The following is a 20,009-nucleotide window of genomic DNA, read 5'->3' as shown; positions in this document are numbered from 1 at the left end:
ACGTCGTCGCGAATAAACAACATTCCTGTTCGCTAATTCTAGGCTGGTAGATCACGGCGGCGGCGGCCACCACTATCAACCAACGACGGCCTGGATGTGTCTAAAATTAAACCCCAACGCCGAATGAGCCGGTTCGTTCACACACGACGATAATATTATAAATAAATTGTCGAAATAATACACAGCGAGTCCCCCGGCTCGTTCCCGGCTAGTTCTGTTGAAAAATGGTCTTTTAAATATAGAGGAAAACGGAGGAATGAAAAAAAAATGCTGGCCTGGGAATCGATTGGTTACGTAACACGTGACTCCCCCGCAGGGAGAAAGGTGCTACGTAAATTATGAACACACCATCGGTGGTGGTGGTTTCACATTTCAGGACGCCTGCAACCAATTGATAGGTCAATAAATGAACAGGAACAAACAACAGTGCTACCATCACCCGGTGAACCCACTAAACGGAAGGGTGTTGGCCTTGTTCTAGCTTATGCCGAGTGCGCTTATCGTGTGCAGCAAAAATCGTTAAATTAGAAGACAGGTGGCGTGCTAGAGCTAATAGGATCGAGCGCGTTATGCAACCGGGCTCTGTCAGAGTTGTAGGGGGGGACTTTCATCACCCCCTCAAAGTGCCCAGGGAAGCAATTAAATGAGCATTTCAAATTGCTTGAAGAGTGTCACTCCCCACGACCTTGACGATCGATAAAAGTCGTCATCGGAGCGAGGGAATGAACTTCAACAAATCTGTTTTAAATCCAACAATGCTCACAGCACAGTCACTCAACATCACTTTAAAAGAGACGAGCTCTGATGGTGGCGCTATCTGGCGACAAACAGGACACCCGACCCAAACTGCGCCTGTGCGTATGTTACGCAAAGCGCCAATTGTAACCGATTATGGCAATGCGCCATAAAGTTGACAATACATTCACTGAGGCGGGCCTCCTATTGTGCATTGAAGTGAAATGATGTGATTGTCATGATTAGAAGATTGAGTGAGGTTGTGATAAACGTCGACGGAGGAAAAAATATTTTTTTCAGTCGAAGTTTATTTGGTGTTAAGTATTTTCAAAAGAATACATACACTCAAAGTAAAAAGTATCCTTTTTTCAAGTTCACCCGTCGTCACCCTTTAAAAGGGTATCGAAAATGTACTGAATTTGACATACCCTTTTAAAAGGGTGACGCCGGGTGAACTTTAAAAAAGGATAGAAAGTATCCTTTTTGAGGATTGAAAGTACCCTTTTGAGGGATACTTCTGACTTTGAGTGTATGCTTCCTTCCTGTTCCTCAAACAATTGGATTAGTATTATTCAAAAAAAAAAAAAAAACGTTTAGCATTTTATGTCTTACTAAATACTTCCTGTTTTTTACATAACCTCAAAATGTTTAGTGGCTCATTTTGTAAACAACCTAGTAAACAACTAGCTTTAACAACGCTTTTTCATATGCGTTTTGTATGAATTCTGTTGCAATCCAATTTACAATGTGGAAGTTTTTCCGGTCTAAATCAACATTTTAAATGTTGTATTTTTTCCTCAATTAATGCTGCTAAAAGATTTGAAATTTGTACATTTGTTACAGGTTATTTGTCTTTTTCTGACAAACGTTTTTTAAAGTTTTTTTTACCAGAATTTAAATTTATATTGTTGATTCCCGTTGGTTCGACAAAGCCAAAATAAACAGTGCTCAAGCTAGCTATCGTGACAATGTGATGATAGTGTGTGTGAGTGCCGTGTAAAACGAGTGAATCCTCGTCAGCGTGTGGCCACAATCACAGCGTGATAAAAACAACCCAGTCAAATCAATCCGAATTCTGAAACGGAATCTCATAAGAATCGTATACAAATTCCGTTTCAAACGCAACAACCGGTTCGAACACGGAATGGGTTGTTGCGTTTGAAACGGAATTTGTATACGATTCTAATTAGATTCCGTTTCAGAATTCGGATTGATTTGACTGGGAAAGAGCTGTCTTAGTCCCTGGGAAATATGTTGGCTTGACATCGGGCGGTCAGCAAAAAAAAAAAAAAAACAGTTTTAAGTCAAATGATAATCATCTTTTTCAGAGAAAGCGGAATCCGGATGTAAATAAACTGTTTTGGTTGAAAATCTGTGGTTTGAGTGTTTTGATTAATTTTCAAACTAGTTTTTTTATATGTTTATTTGTAACCAACGTAAATTAGACGATTTGATTGCCAGAAAATGTAATAAAGAAATTTAATTTAAAAAAAAAAAAACAAGAAAAATCCGTAAATTTTGGGTAGTCAAAATATTTATGAAATAAAAAGTAGTTTAGAAGTTATTTTTCCATACATTAAAAAAATCTTTCTGTTCGACCCATTTGAACTGCAACTGTAATTGCAATTACAACAAATACAATACAAGTTTATTAGCATGTTTTCCATTATCACCTGGGTGATGTGGGTTTTTTTGTGCAGATATAACCTTCTAAAAAGCACCTACGATATTTCAGGCTCGAAGTTTTATTTTTATTTTTTTGCCTTAATTCCGTTGCAAATATTTTTTGAAGTTTATGTCCCTCGGGTCTGACCAAAGTCGTAGGCAAGGGGGAGGGGGGGGGGGAATGGTTTGGTGTTTTTTTCAATTATTAGTTTTGAAAATGTTGAGGTATTAACGGAATTTTTTTTCGCAAAAAGGAAAACTTTTCGTGGGACTGTTCATTGCTATTTCATGAAAATTTAAAATGTTTTCAAAGGAGTTCAAACATGCTGAATATGATTTTAAACGCGGAAAAATGCATTTTAACTGGTTGTCAGTTGATTAAACTTTAAATTTCAATAAAATTTTGAAGTTTTTCGAAAAAATATTTTGTTGGCCCCCTGATTATTCAGGCCAACTTTGCAACGGCCTAAATGGGAAATTAAGCCTAGTAATCAGATAATCTTGCTTATTCAAAATAATCAAGATTTCATCTCAACCGAACAAATTTGGAATAAACTTTGAAGTAAATGCTAAATTTGAGTAAAGGTCCCATTTAATTGTTTTCAAAATTGAGTCAACTTTATCGAAATCTGACATTATAGATTCTAAACTTATTTCTGAGTCAGTTTGGGAGATTTTTTATGCAGCCAGCAGTTTTTGCCAAAAAAGAACCTACTTAGAGATGAGTAAATGGGCCAGCTGTCAGATTTGAGTGAAGTTCACTCAGATCTAAATGGAAATTGAGGGAAAATCACCCAAATCTGTCAGTTGTTCCATTTACTCATATCTGGGTAGGTTCGGTTTAGACGAAAACTAAGTGATTTGAAATGAGGGCGTAGGAAATAAAAACTATTAAATTTCCTTTAAAAACGAAATTGTTTGAAAGCATTTTCCCAACACATCCACCAGATTTTCCCACAGATTGCAACCCATTCAGTCCGGCTCTTCCGACCGTGACTTCCCATTAAGAGCCCAGATTCACACCGTGCTTGAGATCTTTTCATTGCACTCGAAGCCTCTTGTATAATGCATCCTACAAAACGCCCCGGGGCCTCGTAACGAGATGCTTGCGTGGAGAAGAAATAAAACTGGGGCGACACGTGATGCAATCTTGCCACCCCCACCACCCCCAACCCAGCTCCGGTAGTTTTTCTGCCCCGAGAAAAACAGATTCGTCCTTGAACTCGCTCTTTCCCTCTCACTCTACTCTCTCGCTGAACTACTTCCTCATCCTAGATCTGTACTTAGTGGTGGGTGCGCTTGTGCGATATCCCGAACAAAAATGCATTCTCGTTGCACAACATCTCTCACCCCTCACGCGTTCAAAGTAGGACGTCACGAGGTTTGAAAATTGGTATTGATGGAAGACGGGGCAAGTTACCTAATCACTGAAAAGCTGGAACTTGGACGGATCTGCCTGGCAACTGCCACTGGTGCGAAACTGTTCCAGACGATCCAGCTCGTTGCAGCTCTATTGTATGCAAAGTAGCTGCTTCCGACGGTTCTCAGAAAGATGGGCTTCACTAGGGAACCTGCCATTGCGAGGTTCCTCCACGATGACTTGACGCAATAACTAGCCCAATTTATCGACCGTAATGCGAAATTTATCGCAACTTCTTTTTTTTCGCTTCAAGTGTTCGCAGTTAACCGTACACGTCAAGGTATTGTGTGTTGCTTTTCGGGGGAGGGTAAGAAGGGACCAAGAAGAACCCAAAATTACAAACTTCCGCACACACACACACTTTCGAACTGGGGGGAGTTCACCAATTCACATTTACTTGAACAACGGTAAAGTATTAATCCCACATTGCTGCTTCACTTCATTCGCGAAATTCAACGCGACAACGGCTTCGCTGAACAAGAACTGGTTTGTGACTCAACCGACTTGCCGGCCGGCTTCATCCGGCCAATCCGGTTATACAATGTCTTCTGCAAAAACTACAGCATTTTTTCACACATTGTGTCATTTACTGTACAATTTTTGTGCTTCTCTTCCACGATTGCAAACTCAATAATCAAAAAAACAGAATCTACTTACGGTACCGCTGACAACGAATCACACAAAGATCCACGTTAAGAAAATATTCGCACTAAATCAGCACTAATTAAGCAATATATCACTAGCACTAATCCTAAGGCTTGATCAACACCTCAGTTGGATAGCCCAAGGGGTCAGTTTCGGAGGAGACCTTTACCTTCTAGCAACCTCGAGAGTCAACTGTAGAATGAAGCTAGCTGTGCCAGAAGTCTACCAAGTCTCGTCGAAGCCGTCGCTGCCGGATCGGCTCCACGCCACACACATGGGGAAAGCGCGAGAAGCAAATCGCACGAAGCGATTTTTCACGAGCACACAAACACAACGAAAGGTGGAAGGGGGTTGGGACCGATGTTTGACTGTGAAGTGTGTGACTTTTTAATAATTTATTTTTTTATTTGTACAGGGTTTTTTTTAAATCAAATACAAAGTTAGAACACAAACCAAAAAAATAAATAAATAGCTTAAAATCTAAAAAAAACTTCTGCCTAAATTTCTGAAAAAAAGTTGACAAAACAAGGACAAAAAAATAAGGGTTCGCCTAGGGGTTCGCATATCTTCAGATTTAAATTCAGCGGTTCAAAATTTGGTTTGGTCCTTCTCTAAAATAAAGCGAGAATTTTACGAAGTGCTTTTTGGCTGTATGTATCTGCGCTCTCAACACAGATAAACCGATCGTACTGGCTATCCGAGTTGACGCACGATCGCGAAATATTGTATGCAAAACGCGGTTAGCATTTTCCACTAGTGCAATATTGGTGTTTATAACATGGGACGAGCCCACCGTTTATTGGTATCATCCGGGTATGAAGGTGTATCTACGGTGGTGTCGTCGTGCATCGTTTATCATAATACACGATGTATCAGAACGCGATTGTAGCCGTGTTCGTTGCCCGACAGCCGCACATCACGGGTTTATCTTTGGAAAGTTCAATACGAAAAATTTAGATTTTTTGTATTTTTTTAAGGAATATGTGATTCTTTGGGTTTCCTGCAAAACTGTTACAATTTCAAAAATTCTGTGAAATTTATATTGGGATGAAAAGTCAACGTATTCGTGGGGTAGTTCTAGATTTGTAAGTGATTTCAATGGTCCAATTCAGATTTCATTTTATTTAAAAAAATCAATTTGTCCAAACATGCTTAATATTGTTGGGCTGTTGCAAATATATTTAAAACTCTCTGTCCCCCTTTTAAAAACGGCCCGTAAACTCAAAGGATCAATATTTATTCAAAAAACCTCAAAATTTCAATAAAATTTTAAGTGCAATCAGCTGGAAACAATTTCAAATGCGATGCCTGCGATTATTTTTAACATGTTTGGGTCAGCTATTTTTTTTAAATTTTAGTGAATCTGCAATGTACAGGATCGCAAAAAGAAATTTTGTCGTTCCCCTCGGCTGTTGCAAAAAAATTTTCAAGCTTTTTGTTATAAAATTTATTTGCAAAAAAATTGCTACGATTACAATTATTTTTAACATGTTTGAGCCAGCTACTTACATTACCTTTTAGTGAATCTGCAATGTACAGAACGCAAAAAGAAATTTTGTCGTTCCCCTCGACTGTTGCAAATATTTTTCAAATTTTTTGGTAAATATTTATTTGCGTTTAAGGGCCACTTAACTCAAGAGTCATTCGGGTCCGAAATAAGCAATATAAAAATGCCCAAAAACTTTTAGAATAGTTATTTTTCAAAAAACCTCGAAATTTCAATGACATTTAAGTGCAATCAGCTGAAAACAATAGAACTCTACGTGCGCATGTATTGCGTGTTTGTACACGAAGGGTTTTTAGGTGAAAATTTGTACCCGCCAGCAAAAACAAATGGTAAGCTAGTGTGCGTGAGATCGGGCTTAGATAACTCTCTTGCGATTATAATCATTCAAGCAAAACAATGTAAATGGGCCAAAGCCGAAGTGTAAACAGCCAGTCTGTCCTGCCCAACGCCCAAGTCAGTGGATGTTTACATTAGGAACGAGCAGGGCAGACTCCTTGTTTACACTTTGGCTTTGGCTGATTTACATTGTTTTGCTAGATTTTTAACATGTTTGAGCCAGTTAAAAATATTTTCAGGTTTAGTGAAACTTCAATGTACAGAACCATCATCTTGGGCGAATTGAGACACATGGGGTGAATTGGGACACCAGTCGTTTTATTGCACAATGTTTGGATTTTTGCCTTCCTCACCTCAATCAGGAAAGGCTATAAAATCACTCGAAAAATAAACTTCTTTATTCAACCTCTTAGACCCACCTTCACGTAAACCTATCGACTCAGAATCACATTCTGAACAAATGTCTGTGCGTGTGTCTAGATGTGAGTCCGTGCACCGAAAAATATGCACACGATTATCTCCGGACTGGCTGAACCGATTTGGACCGTTTTAGTCTCGTTCGATCCGTCTTAGGGTCCCACAAGACCTTAGTTAATATTATGAAGTTTAAAAAAGTACTTCGAAAGTTATGCTAAAAAAACGATTTCACTAAGGTTTGAAATATTGTAAAAAAGGATAGTTTTGTAAGAAAACCTATCATGCTATATATTGTTAGAAAGGTTTTTGAAAGACCTTTCCAACGCGTTCAAAAAGTTATGAGCACTTAAGTGTTAATTATACACTTTTTTAGGCCGGATCTCAAATATTTTGATGAAAAAGTTGTCCGGATCTATCATGCGACCCATCGTTGAATAGATAATCAAAAAACCTTTCCAACAAGCCCAAAAGATTGAAGATCTGACAACCCTATCAAAAGTTATAAATTCTTTAGTGTTTTTAATTCACTTTTTTTGAGGCCGGATCTCAGATTTTTGATAAAATAATTGTTATTTATAATCTTTTTTGAGGCTGTGTGGTGTATGAATGCGAGGAATGCACCAATCACTTAAAGGTGGATTAAGTAACGTTTTATTTTATTGGTTTCCGACAGAACAGACACAGAACAACACAAATCGTGCAACGTTTTAGAAATTAAAAGCTTTAAAAACTGCTGTCCCTATTCAGGCCGCAAAAAGTATTTTCAACGCAAAAAATAGAGGTCGTAGAATTCGAATTTAACGTACCGTAAACTGGGGTCAATCGGGACACACGGGGCGTATTGGGACAGCAGGTTTAACCATGTTGGAGCACAATATTTTGATTTTTCTGGTTGGTTTCGGTTAGAACAGACGCAGACCAACGAAATGTGTACATCCATTTCCAAATTTAAAGGCTTTAAGTGCTCTAAACACTGCTGTTCCTATTCAGACTGTAGTTCCGATTCACCCCAGATTACGGTATCAAAATATTAAAAAGTTGTACTAGACAAATTTGGTTATACACTCAACCCCCGGTGGTTGGTCACTTTTTCGTTTGACACTTTTTTAGTTTGTACCCCGTTGGTTGGTCAAATCAAAGTCAAACTAAAAAATGACGAACTGTCACTGTTTACACGGCGCTCACGCACACTATCAAAACAAACGTTTGGATGTGTGTGTGAACTCCGTGTAAAAGGGGTGTCAAACTATAAAGTGACCCCGATCGTTTGACAACAGTTGGTGTCAAACCATCGGGGTTTGAGTGTAGTGGTTATAGCCGTTATAGCTATAATATATATATTTTTTTAAAGTCGCTAAAACAGATGGAATGTTGTACAAGTTTGGTCTGTTCTTCGATTTTTTTCAAAAAAAAAAAAAAATTACACAAAAATTAAAAAAAATAACAACAAATCTAAAGCAACACGAGAAAATGGCAGATAAGTATTTCGACTGTTTAACTATTTTGCTAATTCTCAAAACAAAACAAAAACTTGCCATGGTTAAAGTTGTTTAACAAGAATAAGTTAAAAAAATAGCTTTGACAAATATTTTGGTGGAGATGTACATCGACATTTCACCAAATCTAAATGTAATTGCTTGAATCATGGAGGAACTTTTTTTCAATTGCTTGCAATTAATTTTTTTTTCAATGAAATTTTAAAGTTTTTTTTTCAAAAAAAAAAAGAAAAAAAACATGTTTTTGCACCCTGATTTTTCGAATAAACATTGAAGGGCGACAAAAACTTTGAAAAATATTTGCGAAGACCTTATAGAAAGCCTGAAACATCCTGTAACGTCAACATTAAAAAAAGATTAAAGTTTAAAACAAATCGAAGGTTCGCTTCCGCGTGTGACAAAATGTTGCTAGAGTTACGACACGTTGAAAATACAATCTCTTGCATTGTTTTCGTCTTTCATTTCATCTTGACTCATTATTTATTGTTTGTAAAAGTGTGTTTCTAACAATAAAAAAAAACCTCAAAGTCAAGAGTCCGGACTCGATTATCCGACGACTTTGGAAAAAATTCACTTAGATTGTCGTGACTCCTAAATTACTCCAATTTTATTTAGAATTTTCAGATCCAAGATGGTGACTAAAATGGCGGTGATGGAATATTGAGAAAAATGCATTTTGGTAACTTGAAAGGCAATCGGCCATTCAAATTTGACTAAAATGGAGTCGCAAAACTGAAATGTTACAATAATAGTAAGAAAAAAAAAGTTTTTGGTAATGATTCAATTATCCGAAGTCCCATACAAACTTCCGATAATCAAGGCTTCAGATAATCGTGTCTGGACTGTGACTTATATTTTTTGAAATCATATAAAATCTCCTAATCCACGACTATCTTTCTCTTTACAGGCGATTAGAACATTTTAAACAAATTCCACCACGCCACCTTCCCAAACCTGTGCGAGACCATTCAATTAGAAGAAAGTCCATTTGTTGCGGCGCGTCCGTCGTTTGACATTAGAACACCGGGAAGACGCAAAAGTTAACGTTGCTGCGCGTGTGCTATTTTTGTCCCGAAAACCTCGTCACGCCAGGCCTTAGCATCATCACTGGGCGTCACATGCTTGGAACAAAAGTTACTTGCGTCGTCGATTCCGAGGCGTGTGCGTGGAGTTGCATGAGACTTCGTGTGGGGAACGAGTTTTTGGTGCGGAGTACAGATTAAAAAAATATGGGTTTCGTTTGGCTTTCATGTCATTCTCATATAGCCTGAGTTCAAAAATAAGCTTATACCAATTTATTAAAAGTGACTTTAATTCTTCATAAATTTGTTTCAAACTTCTGCAATCATAATTTGTTCCAAAAATATCAATTAAATTAATTTAAAAACCTAGTTAAAACTTAATTTGAAGTGCCTCATTCAAGCAGCGCCCTCTAGATGTTACCACGTGGTGCGTTCCCTCTGCATCGCCGGTGATATCGTGAAGTTCTTCTTGGCAGTGATCTGCAGTTTTGGATGATTTTTTTGTTGTTGCTTGTTTCTTATTTTCCGCTCACCGCAGATCTTCCCGACGACGACGGTTCTTTTTGCTTGGCTGCAAATTTGCACCAGCAGAAGCCAGCAGTCAGTCCGGGACCGACTCGGGAGTGAATTTTTGGGTGAACGGCCGTCAACGCAAATTTGCGCAAAATGCGGTTGACTTGCGCGTGATGCGGCTTTTAGGGTGCTAATTTTTGTATCATGTTGCGAAGTAATTATGTCAGATTATTCCCCGAGGGAATTGATTTACTGCCGGTTTGGCTGTAAGAGGATTTTGATTTGGGGAGATCAGAAACATGAACAATTGATCATGTTTTTGAGGGGAGTTTAATGATGGAAAATTCATTTTATTTGTATTTTTTTCATAAAACATATTGTATTTATAAATCGAAGCGCGCAAACTTTTCAGGTTAACAGATAAGCTCAAATTTGTTTGTCCATTCAAAACACAGATTTTTGATAAGATTACAAAGTATATTTTCTCTAATCATTCTTATAGAGTCCTCGTTTCTCGAACTTTCAAAAATGTAAGTATAAAGAATAGTCTAAAGTCTACACGAAGAAAAAAGAGTTCCCAAAATCGTGAATAAGCGTTCATGAAAATGAGAACCTCGAACAAAGTGTTCAAATCCCATGGTACGATTTTGAAAAACCCATTTTCATGAACGCTTGTTCACGATTTTGGGAACCCTTTTTTCTCCGTGTAGTAGTAAGTTTTCGGATTGCTAAAAGTTGCGAAATGCTTACGAACTATTTATTTTGCGTTGCGTTTTCTCATCGGTTGCCAATATTTACTTAGTTCACATAAAATCACTTAATTGAGTATGATTTTAAAAGCTTGTCGATTTTTTTTTTTTTTTTTAATTTATATTTATTCAAATTTCTTTTCCATGTACATTCATTCAGTTAAAATATTATTGAGTGTCCAATCACAAACGATGACTTTTCACCTCAATTTTAAATACTAGCAACTTTCATTTATTCATGAAATATTGTAGCTTTCGCTATTCAGTGATTTCAAATGTAGGAGGTCCTACATGTACAAAAGGGAAAAGGGATACCTTAAAACTAACTTATAAACTATATAAAGAGCGGATCAATGCAGCTGAAGACTGCAATGATTTTTGTCGAAATGCATCAATTATCTTATTGGACATAACATCCAAAGTGTCAACTTCGGCTAATTGATGAAGTTCACTGGTGCTGAACCAGGGAGGAAGTTTCAGAATCATTTTCAGAATTTTGTTCTGAATCCTCTGCAGTTTTTTCTTCCTGGTTAAGCAACAGCTTGTCCAGATCGGCACAGCATAAAGCATGGCAGGTCTGAAAATTTGTTTATAAATTAACAGTTTATTCTTGAGACAAAGTCTAGAATTCCTGTTTATAAGTGGATACAAACATTTAATATATTTGTTACATTTAACCTGGATACTTTCAATGTGATCCTTGTAAGTAAGGTTTTGTCAAAAGCAAGTCCAAGATATTTCACTTGATCCTCCCACTTTAAATTTACCTCATTCATCTTTATAATGTGATGACTTTTGGTTTAAGAAAATCAGCCCTTGGTTTGTGAGGGAAAATAATAAGTTGAGTTTTGCAGCATTTGGAGTAATTTTCCATTCTTTCAAATAAGAATTGAAAATATCCAAGCTTTTGTAATCTTCTTGTGATGACACGAAGGCTTCTGCCTTTGGCGGAGATGCTTGTGTCATCAGCAAAAAGTGATTTCTGACATCCTGGGGGCAAATCAGGCAAGTCAGAAGTAAAAATATTGTATAAAATTGGACCCAAAATGCTTCCTTGAGGGACGCCAGCACGTACAGGTAGTTGATCAGATTTGCTATTCTGATAACATACCTGCAGAGTACGATCCGTCAAATAATTTTGAATAATTTTCACGATATAAATCGGAAAATTAAACCTTTTCAATTTCGCAATCAAACCTTTATGCCAAACACTGTCAAATGCCTTTTCTATGTCTAGAAGAGCAGCGCCAGTAGAATAGCCCTCAGATTTGTTGCTTCGAATTAAATTTGAAACTCTCAACAACTGATGAGTAGTTGAATGCCCAAGGCGAAATCCAAACTGCTCATCAGCGAAAATTGAATTTTCATTAATGTGCGTCATCATTCTATTAAGAATTATTCTTTCGAATAATTTACTAATAGATGAAAGCAAACTAATGGGCCGATAGCTTGAGGCTTCAGCAGGATTTTATCCGGTTTCAAAATCGGAATTACTTTGGCATTTTTCCAACTACTGGGAAAATATGCCAAATCAAAACATTTGTTGAAAATTTTGACCAAGCAACTTAAAGTTGCTTCTGGTAATTTTTAATTAAAATGTAAAAATGCCATCCTCACCAGGGGCTTTCATATTTTAAATTTTTGATAATAGATTTTATTTCATTCAGATCCGTATTAAAAACTTCATCTGATGAAAATTCTTGTTCAACAATATTCTGAAATTCTATTGAAATTTGATTTTCAATAGGACTCAAAACATTCAAGTTGAAATTATGAGCACTCTCAAACTGCTGAGCAAGTTTTGAGCTTTTTCCCCATTAGTTAATAGAATATTATCACCATCTTTTAAAGAAGGGATGGGTTTTGAGGTTTCTTAAGAACCTTTGAAAGTTTCAAAAGGTTTGGAATAAGGTTTAATTTGTTCGACATCTCTTGCGAACTTTTCATTTCGCAGGAGAGTGAATCTGTGGTCAATAACCTTTTGCAAATCTTTTTGAATTCGCTTCAGTGCAGGATCACGAGAACGTTGATACTGTCTTCGGCGAACATTTTTCAGACGAATTAGAAGCTGAAGATCGTCATCAATAATGGGAGAATCAAATTTGACTTGGACTTTAGGAATAGCAATATTCCTAGCATCCAAAATTGCATTAGTTAAAGATTCCAAGGCTGAATCAATATCAGCTTTGGTTTCTAAAACAAAATCATGATTATTGTCGATTTGAAGATGCCTTCGGCTCGAATTGGGCACTATCGTGAATGCGCTTGTAACGAGATAATATGGATTTTAAATAAGAGAAGGGAAATGAAATGTTGGGTACAAACAGTGCAGAGCCGTAGCGAGGGAGTTTTCGGGGGGTACAGTTGGTAAAGAAGTACCCGCAGTCTAGCAGTTTTTGAAAGTTCGCTCCATAAGAAATACATAGTAGAAAAAAGCAAAAACTGCTCGAATGGAAGTGCTCCATTGCTTTTTGACTTGTAGGAATGTTTCCTTTCGTTGCTAGTATCATGTTGAATAAAAGCTTAGGTTTTAAACATAATTGAGACAGACAGACAGGAACAGTTTACAGATCGGCCTATGTTTGAAAAAAATCATAGAAAATCGTTAGTTGATAGTAATGATTTGCATGTGAAAGCTTTTCTTGTGATCTTTCGATTGATGTATCGACCGACTGTATTTTTTACGTTTTATATCAAGTTTTCAAAGACAAATATTGACCCTTGAAATACACAAATTCGGAACACTTTTTTCATACTAATCTAATCTAATCTAACTAATCTAATCTAACCCTAGCGCAGCCAATCTTTCGAGGGCATCCTGGAAAATGCCTTAGGTTGATTAACGCCTAGCATCCTCTTGTCATTATTAACAATTGCAGTGCCTCAATGCAATAAATTGCTTTGAAACATAACAAACGTTAAAGCGGCCAGGCCAACTGCGTAAAGTTAACCGCAAAGATGATTCGTTGAAGTGGATTGAGTTTGTGCACGAGTGTTCAAACCACAATACATTTCTGAATCTACAGGGGAAGAAACGTGGGGATCCCCCGCTCACGTTCCTATTTATAAAAGCAATGAATCGTTGGGAGCACCATGCCAGGCCCGTAGCCAGGGGGGGGGGGGGCTTCCGGGCTGCAGCCCCCCCCGAAATTTTTTCCAATTTTTTTAAAATTGAACTACCTTAAAAAAATCTTAAATCAATGATTGTGTGTTCTCTTCCCAGAAATAATTTGTAAGATAGAGAATCAAGAATTGATTGATCAAACTAAGTAATTTGCCTGTCCATTGCCGGGCTCAGTTTTTGTAGATTATGGATCCAAAATTTGGATATTTAAAAATTGAGCTGCAGATTTGAACATTGTTCCATTCAGTAACATCTTATTTATCTTGTAGTTTTAGCATTACATTGGTTAGGATGGTCCAAATCTGGGCTTACTTGGGGCTATCCCCTGAAATCAAAGATTTACGCATCACTAGCCTAAGTTCCAAAATTTGAGCTTTTTCTGACCACTGACCACCAAGTTTGGGCAAAATCGTCAAATTGTATGGAGAAAAGCAACTGTTTCAGTTTTTGACCAATGGAAGGCGCAATAACTATCCAGTTCTTATCAATTTTCAGAACTAATATCTTCTTTAAATTTGGAAAAACTTTCCCGAAGACACCTTATTTTTTTGGTTTTTGCTAAAAGTTATTAACCTTCGAAAATAGCAATTTCCGAGCGGACTGCTCTAAGGGGCTACATAGAAATAATTACCGTCATCTGGGGCGAATCGGGACTACAGTCTGAATAGGGACAGCAAAAATCCTTAGATCTTGTTGTCTTATTTTTGATTGTAGAACTTAAGTATGACCCCTGAAGAACCATAAAATAATTTAGAATTTTTGGATTCAATGTGGCGGTCAAAATGGAGGTCAAGAAATATTTCTGGTGTTTTTTTAAAGGTCTAATAAACCAAATTTCCAGTTTTTGCTTTTTGGGTGCTTTTGAAAGCGTCAGGGGTATTAAAAACACCCAAAAGCAAAAACTTTGTATTGGACCATTAAAAAAACAGATGCCGAATTTGATGTTAAAAACAAGCAAATAAAACATGCCGATTTCATTTGTTCCTGATTCGGTTATCCGAAGTCCTTCGAACTTCGGATAATCGAAACTTTGGATAATCGAGGCTTCGGCTAGTCGAATTTGGATTGTAAAATTAATAGCCCTCCTTTATTTGCATTAAAACCTTTAAACTGTTAATACATGTTTTTTCTCTACATTTTTAAAAAATTAATCATAATTTCTCAAAAATATTTAGATTTTGTTTTCAAAAACGAAAGCATTTAATATGAAAAACATTTGAGTGAATTTTGACTATTATCAGAAATACAATTCTAATTTTATCGTTTTGGTTTTAAGAATATGGTTAGTTACATATCTAAGACCTTAGAGAAAAATGCTTGAGAAATATCTGTGTGTATTTTTTTATTACTTTTTCGTAAACCTTTTTTTCCGAAACCACTCGTCCAAAATGCTTTCTTTTGGTCACATTTTTAGTTTCCACCGTGGCCAATCTCAATTTTTATTTAATATATCAAAAATCGGAAGATCAACTAAGTGAATACTTATTATCAACTAATTTTCACTTTGTGCATGAGCTTGCGATTTTTAAAGGAAGAAATAAAATGATAAAAATATTCAAAACGTTAAAAAGATTTAAGCTTGGATTCAAAAACTCTGAAATTAAATTAATTAAACATCACTTTCAAATTATATAATTTCTGATCAATAATTCATTTTTAAACTATTCAATTTCTATTTTTTGGATTTTACAGATTAGAATTTGCATTTTGAAAATTTTAAAATTTCTTTATTATTTTTTTTATAATTTCTTATTTTTGAATATCAATTGTAAATATTTTCCAAAGTTTATGTTGCCACCTTTTCAAAATGGACCAAAAAACAGAGAGCAAATACAATATTAAAAAAAAATAGCTTCACAATTTTATTGGAAATAACTTATTTCGATTAAGTCTTTTTAGGACCAGCGACTAGGTCGGTCCGGAAAACAAATTTGAAATGTTTTTCCTGCTTTGATAATCATATACGCCATGTTTGGGCTCGTTTAAAAATATTTAGAATTTTTGTAACATGTCGCGGAACCGCGGAAAGTTTTTTCTCACGAAAAAAGGATTTCGCCATCAGCTAGATATTTTGAAAACTAATGATGCAAAACAACTGTACTGATTAAAAGTGTGTTTTGAACACTTTTAAAATAATAAAACCAAAGCTTGTAGTTTTGATTTGTAACCCTCTCAACTTTGGTCAGAGTTTAGTGACATAAACTTCAGAATAATATTCGCAACGGCTAATTGAAGATTTAAAAATTTTACACTTTCAAATTTCTAAATTTTCATAATTTTTGATTTAAATTTTTTTGGTATAAGACAAAGAAATGCCAGAAATCAAAAATAAAAATAATAAAAACAAAAAAAAATTAAGATAACAATTCAACAGAATAATATCAAAAAATCTGAAATTCCAAAAATTAAAAAATCTAAAACTGAAAAATTATTAAAATAATTGATACTTAAGAAATCCTAAACTAAAAAAAATATCATTTTAAAATTAAGTTATTCAAAATCCAATAAATTATGTTTTTTCAATCTTAATTTTTGGATGCTTTAAATATTTTTATGTTTGAATTCTAGTATTCCTAGATTAATTTATATTTACCAGAAAATTAAGTGATTTTTGTAATGGCTTTTCCCTTATTTCAGCATTTTACGATTCAGCGTTTTGATAGTCAGCTTCATGAGGCAATTCTTCAATATTATTTAAGCGAATACATTATTTTCAAACGTTATTTTCAGTCGCATCCAAATAAACAAATCAAAATCTTATCAACACATATTGCTCCCGAAGAAATATCAAACGACGCTTTTTGTTTCTGTTCCTTTTCAGCTGCGTACCGCTTAAGAGAAGTCTTTTCGTAAACCTTTTCTTGACCGTTCCTTGAGATTTTTTTTTGTGTGGAGTTTTAAGAGTCTCCGTACTACAGGACATTTTTTAAAATTTTCGTTTGAAAGTAAAATATAGTTCTTGTAGCAAAATTCAGACTAAGATTTGATTTACAGGAAAAATGTAATTGATTTAAGAATTCTTACATAAAGTATTCTTTACTTTTAAAACAAAAATTTAAGATAATAATTACACATGATAATTTCAAAAAAATCAGAAATTCCAAAAATGAAAAAAATCAAATACATAAAAAAATATAAAATAATTACAACTAAAAAAATCCTTAAATTATTTTTAAATCATTTTTAAATAAAGATATTCAAAAAATAATTTTCAATCATTTCAATAAATTATGTTTTAATAATCTTATTTTTTTTATGCTTCGAATATTGGTATGTTTGAATTCAAGTGCAGACTAAGATTAGATTTACAGGATAAAACTAATCAATTTATGAATTCTTACATAAAGTTTTCTTTATTTTTAATTTAGCAAGGTTTCGTAAATATAAAATTTCTAAACCATAAAATGTGCAGGATTTTGTTCTAGAGTCAAGATATTGCTTGAACAAACATCGATTTTAATAAATGGTTACAATCCTAAATTATTAAACATGTATATAGATTAAAATTTTATTAAAAAATTATCTTTAGAATTGAGATCTGATTAAATTTTTTTGTCATGTTTTAAAATTTTATTTTTGCTCGAATTCTGGACCAATTTTCAGAATACAATGAGTAATGAATTTGAAAATAGCGCTTAGTCGGAATATTAAAGTTAAACATGATTCGTTTTAATGTTTGATGCAATCGAGGAAAATTTTAACGGTTACATATGCATTTAAAAATGGTTACATATGCATTATTAACAACTCTTCCAGTGAATATTTTGACATGATTCGTTTTAATGTTTGATGCAATCGAGGAAAATTTTAACGGTTACATATGCATTTAAAATGGTTACATATGCATTATTAACAACTCTTCCAGTGAATATTTTGGCGTTAAAAATTAATTTAATACATTTAATCTAAATTTTTTAACACATTAAAATTAAACACAGGCACTGATTTTTTTTTCTTCAAATATATATTTATTATAGGCCTACACAGAAAAAAAATGTGAATTTACTCGACACGGAAAAAATGAACCACATGTAAACTCAGTTGATGTAAACTTGAGATTCGACGTAATTTTTTGTTGTTGCCATGGAGACACTTCAGAAGCTGAAATTTCAACGATTATATTTTTTTGTATTTCATTAAAATTATTTATTTTTGAGAGCACCAGGAGCTTCGCAAAATATGAAATGGCTTCAATAGCTTAGAACAATTAAAATAAAACATTGTTTAAGTTTGTTTATAAAATTTTAAGAAAAACAAATATTCCAGTTATGAGTTTTATGTTGTGCTAGAAAAAATGAAAAATGTTAGATAAACCATCACAATTATCACACAGCTGAAAATGTAAATCCAGACGGATTAAAATTTCTCTCAGTATAAAATACAGAAAACATAATACTTATGGTTAGATAAATCGATATTTCTTTTTAAAAAAATTATGCTTTCAAAAATTTGATTCAAGTTAAGTATATTTTAAATTTAGCGACGTTTATCACGAAATTGGATTACAATTAAACAATTCAAGAAAATGTTAAAAAAACACATTCTCTACTCCTTTAATACAAACTAGCTGTTAAAATAAAGAAAAAAAATGACGAACGAGTTTCTTCAATAAATACATTGATAACTTAATATGAAAATATTCGAAAACTTTTTTGCATACATTACATTAAAATTTTACAATTCATCTCAATAATTATACCACAAACCAAGTGATGGTATAAATGATTTGCTGATTTTTATACTCCTTGAATTTTTGCACCCAAGCCCCCCCCGAACAAAAATCCTGGCTACGGCCCTGCACCATGCTAAGAAGTTTTGGTGCCCCGGGACCCTCGGGGATGGGACATTGTATTTCCACAAATGCCCTGGACAATATTTGCCGTGGTTATAGCGCCACAACTCGCTCATCGGAACACTTTTTTCAAACGGATTTAAACAAACTTTGGTTCTCTCTTGGAGTACATATTTTTATCAAAATATCAGTTAAATGCACGTATTCACAATTGTGGGAGGCACAATAACATCCCACAATTATGGAACAGGAAATTTGGAGGCAGTGTTTTGCTGCTCTGGATAAAATGGTCTTGAAAGGCAGTTTTTTGTTTAAAAAGTAGGTACTACTTTTACTAATGAAATAACAAAAGAATTTCATAAAAATAGTTGGGTCGACAGAAAAGATGCATTTGGCGTGCTATTGACAAATTATCACGAAAGTGTTCCGAATTTGTGCGTGTTCTAAATATGTGGGATGACTGTATATTAGGGTGTTTCAACCAAAACAAAAAGTTCTCAGATAACGTCAAACTGAGGTTCCCATTGTAGAGGATACCCATAGGGACTCTCATGCCAAATATTAGCCCATTCAGCTGTTTGAAGTTTACATAGAAATTACTAGGGGATTTTTGTGCTTTTCGTTCAATCGTTCCTACAGGTCTGGGGACAACATGGAATTACTCGGAATCAAGACAGGTGTGCAGGGGATGGTCCAATGAACACATTCCAGAAGGAATGAGGGTTGTCCTTTATGACTCCAAGGTGCGCATTGGATCGACATCCGGTGTCTTCAGAATCAACGATTCATCCTTCAAAAGCATCGCATTTCCTTAGTATGCTATGACGGATTTGTGTAAATCACGACACCACATGTCAGACGGTGGAGGCAGGCCAATTCTCAACCGAATGGGCTAATATTTGGCACGAGAGTCCCTATGGGTATCCTCTACAAGGGAAACATCGGTTAGCTGTAATCTGAGAACTTTTTTGTTTGGTATAAACAGCCTACTGTATAGTCATCAAAATTATTGAGATCTGGCTTCTGTGAACTGGTGAAAAACAAACCTGCCCACCATACGAGAATTCTTGCTATGCTAAATTAATCCACAGTGGAAAACTGAACCGATTGAAGGAGGTATTAGACTATGACAAACAAACAAACTCGCACTTCGCCGTTTGCCTGGTTTGTTTGCCTGCATATTGTTGGAGAAACGTCAGCTTGCATACATTTTGCTTTGTTTGCGAGTTTGGCATACGTCAAACACGAAAAATTGCGAGTTTGTTTGTCATAGACTTGTTTCTCCTAAACTAAACTTTTGCTTGTTTCAGTGACTGTAAAAAAGCAGGGACTCTCCCCAAAGGCACTTTCCGAAATAAATGCATATAAAAATAGTGGAATGTCAATATTTAAATAAATTTCGTGAAGGGTTTTGTAGTTTATAAGTTTTTTAAACAATGTATGCTTTAAAAATATATCTGAATATTTTTTTACTGTTTTTATACATATTGATGCAAGAAAAAAAGTTCTCTTTAAGGTTTTTTTATGCATCACTTCCATGAATATAGATGTAATTCAATCTGAATACTCAAAAAAGCTTTCATTTGTT

General features: G+C 35.0%; 1 protein-coding gene across 3 annotated transcripts in view; it reads right to left on the bottom strand.

The window, feature by feature from the left end:
• Nucleotides 1-20,009, bottom strand: part of LOC6054107 (arginine kinase) — a 74,494-nt gene that overhangs the window by 13,219 nt on the left and 41,266 nt on the right. The window contains exon 1 of one of the 3 annotated variants that reach the window (XM_038262680.1): nt 4,635-4,759. The exons of the other annotated variants lie outside the window; for them this stretch is intronic. The gene's annotated coding sequence lies outside the window, so the exon portion shown is untranslated. Of the gene's footprint in view, nt 1-4,634; nt 4,760-20,009 lie in introns of those variants that run through there. 3 annotated transcript variants of the gene reach the window in all.

The sequence above is a fragment of the Culex quinquefasciatus genome, chromosome 3 (genome assembly GCF_015732765.1).
Source record: "Culex quinquefasciatus strain JHB chromosome 3, VPISU_Cqui_1.0_pri_paternal, whole genome shotgun sequence".
NCBI classification, from domain to species: Eukaryota; Metazoa; Arthropoda; class Insecta; order Diptera; family Culicidae; genus Culex; species Culex quinquefasciatus.
Note: the sequence above shows the minus strand (reverse complement) of the source record. Positions and strands in the feature narration are given on the sequence as shown.